Source organism: Leopardus geoffroyi, chromosome B1 (genome assembly GCF_018350155.1).
Source record: "Leopardus geoffroyi isolate Oge1 chromosome B1, O.geoffroyi_Oge1_pat1.0, whole genome shotgun sequence".
Taxonomy (NCBI): Eukaryota; Metazoa; Chordata; class Mammalia; order Carnivora; family Felidae; genus Leopardus; species Leopardus geoffroyi.
In genome coordinates, this window is record NC_059327.1 from 183,279,702 (window position 1) to 183,282,743 (window position 3,042).

The following is a 3,042-nucleotide window of genomic DNA, read 5'->3' on the forward strand; positions in this document are numbered from 1 at the left end:
TTTGGATACTAACCCTTTATCAGATATGTCATTTGCAAATACCTTCTCCCATTCCCAAAGTCGTCTTTTAGTTTTTGTTGATTGTTCCCTTCACTGTGCAGAAAATTTTTATCTTGACGAAGTCCCAATAGTTCATTTTTGCTTGAACATTTATTGGAAGAACTACATTCTAAATTTTATTGAAAAGTCTAGGAAGTGCATTAAGGCAGTAAAGAAAATAAATTCAAAGAATTTTGAAAGTGAAATAAAACTCATTATTTTTAGATGACATGGTTGTATCTACGGAAAAATAGTATTAATCAATTAATTTCAAAATATTACTATTATAAAAATAACATAAAAAGCTTACATACACTTATCAGAAACAACTAGTAATATAATTTTTTTAACTTGTAGCAAGAATTACTATCAAACTTCACTCACTGTGTTAGAGATGCTTGCAGTGTTAGTGCAAGACTTGCCCATCATGTAGCATACTACCTACACTTGTAAGTTCATTGTCCAACCAGCAGCCTCAACTCCAAGCTCTGATAATTACAGCAGTAACTAAATTTTTTTATAATGATAATTCTTCTAAAGACTACCTCATCTAACAACAGGAGAACACACATCTGTCCCACGATCAAATAGCCCATTTCCCGAGATAAACCACATTCTGGGCCATAACACACTTCAACAAATTTAACAGAATAGAAATAATGCCATGTCTGCTTTCATATCACAGTGGATAAAACTAGAAATAAATAATATAAAGATACTTTAAGATCCCAAACACATGGAGATTAAACAGCACACCTTTAAACAACACATGGGTCAAAGTAAAACATCTCAAAACATATTTTAAAATACTGAACAAAATGAAAATAAAAACATATCAAAATTTGGAGAATCTTTCAAAAGGAGTGCTTAGAGGACAATGAATAGCATTGAATGCATATATTAAAAAAAAAAAAAGAGCAAGGGGCACCTGGGTCGCTCAGTTGGTTGAACGGCTGACTCAGTTTCTACTAAGGTCATGATTCCAGGGCCGTGGGATTGAGCCCCACATCAGGCACTGAGCATTGAGACTGCTTAAGATCCTCTCTCTCTGGGGAATGTGGGTGGTTCAGTCAGTTAAGCATCTGGCTCTTGATTTCAGCTCAGGTCATTATCTAACTGTTCATGAGATCAAGCCCCACATTGGTCTCTGTGTTGATAGTGTGGGGCTTGCTTGGAATTCTCTCTCTCCCTCTTGCTCTGCCCACCCCCTCAAAATAAATAAATAAACATTAAAAAAAAAAAGAAGGAAGATCTAAAACCAACAATCCACTTTCATTTTAGGAAACTACTAAAAGAAAAGGAAGTTAAATCCTAAGTAAACAAAAGCAAAGAAATAATAAGAATTGAAGGAAAAAAAATTATGAAATTAAAAACAAGTTAATCAATACAGTAAACCAATAAAACAAAACACTTCTTGTTCAAAAAAAATTATAAGCCTCTAGCCAGACTAATTCAGAAAAAAGAATGAGGACATAAATTGCTAACATCAGAAATGAAAGAGGCAACATAACTACAGCTCCTATGGACACTAAAAGAATAATAATGAAATGCTGTGAATAACTCTACATCCACAAATTTGACTGCCTAAACAACATGAACCATTTATTGAAAGACACAACCTACCTAAACTCACACAAGAAGAAATAGACAATATGAATAAGCCTATATCCATTAAAGAGATTGAATAAAAAATTAACAACCTTCCAAAACAGGAAGTACCAGACCCTGATAGGTTCACTGGTGAATTCTATCACACATTTAAGGGCTGGGGAATACCAGTCCTCTATCATCTCTTTCAGAAAATAGAACCAGGGGAAATACTTCATGCATTCTCTGAGGCCAGCATTACCCTAATACCAAAATTGAAGACATTACAAGAAAATTACACACTAATACCTCTCTGGAACAGAGATATAAAATCTTTAATAAAATACTGGAAAATTGAATCCAGCAACATATAAAAAGAGTCATGCACTAGGACCACGTGAGATATATCACAGGTATGCAAGTCTTTTTCAACATTGAAAAATCAATTAATGTATTCTATCACATCAACAGTCTATAAAAATCACATGAGCATATTTGTAGAAGAAAAATAAAAACATTTGACAAAATCTAACATTTATTCATGATTAAAAACTTTCAGTAAACTAGGAATAGAGGGGAATTTCTTCAACTTGATTAAAAACATCTACAAAAAAGCCTACAGCTAACATAATATTAAATGAGAGTGAAGCTTTTCCGCTAAGATCAAGTACATCCCCTCTCACCACTCCTTTTCAAAATTGTGCTGGAAATTCTAGCTATTTCAATAAGACAAGACAAGGGAATAAAAGATGCAAAGATGGGGAAGAAAAAAAAACCTCATGTCTATTGTTTGCAGACAACAGAATTGCCTATATAAACAATCTGTAAGAATCACCAGAAAACTCCTAGAACTAATGTGCAATTATAATAAGATTGCAGAATACATGGCTAATACACAAAAGTCAATCACTTCCCATATACCGGCAGTGTGTAAGTAGAATTTGAAATTAAAAGCATAATACCACTTGAATTTCCACTAAAAAATGAGATAGTCAGATATAAATCCAACAAACATACAGGTAAAAACCTATATGAGGACAAACTCTGATGAATAAAATCAAAGGAGAACTACATAAATGGAAAGATACTCCATGTTCACGGACAGGAAGACACAATACTGTCAAGATGTCACTTCTTTCCCAATTGATCTCTAAATTCAAAGAAACCTTGATCAAAATCTCAGCAAGTTATTTTGTGGATATTGACAAACTGATTCTAAATTTTATAGAGAGAGGCAAAAGACACAGAATAGCTAACACAATACTGAAAGAGATAAATAAAGTTGGAAGATTCATACTTCCTGACTTTAAGAAAAAAGAATAAAAGTAAATTAATCAAGATGTGTGATATTAGTAAAAGAATAAGCAAATATACCAATGGAACAGAGGAAAGACAAGAAATAGACCCACATAGATA

General features: G+C 32.9%; 1 non-coding gene across 1 annotated transcript; it reads right to left on the reverse strand.

Annotated features, from left to right (window-relative positions):
* Nucleotides 1–388: 388 nt before the first annotated feature.
* On the reverse strand, nt 389–541 carry LOC123596625. Its single transcript, XR_006711781.1, has one exon. It is a non-coding gene; the product is annotated as a small nucleolar RNA SNORA62/SNORA6 family (small nucleolar RNA).
* Between the last annotated feature and the right edge of the window lie 2,501 nt (nt 542–3,042).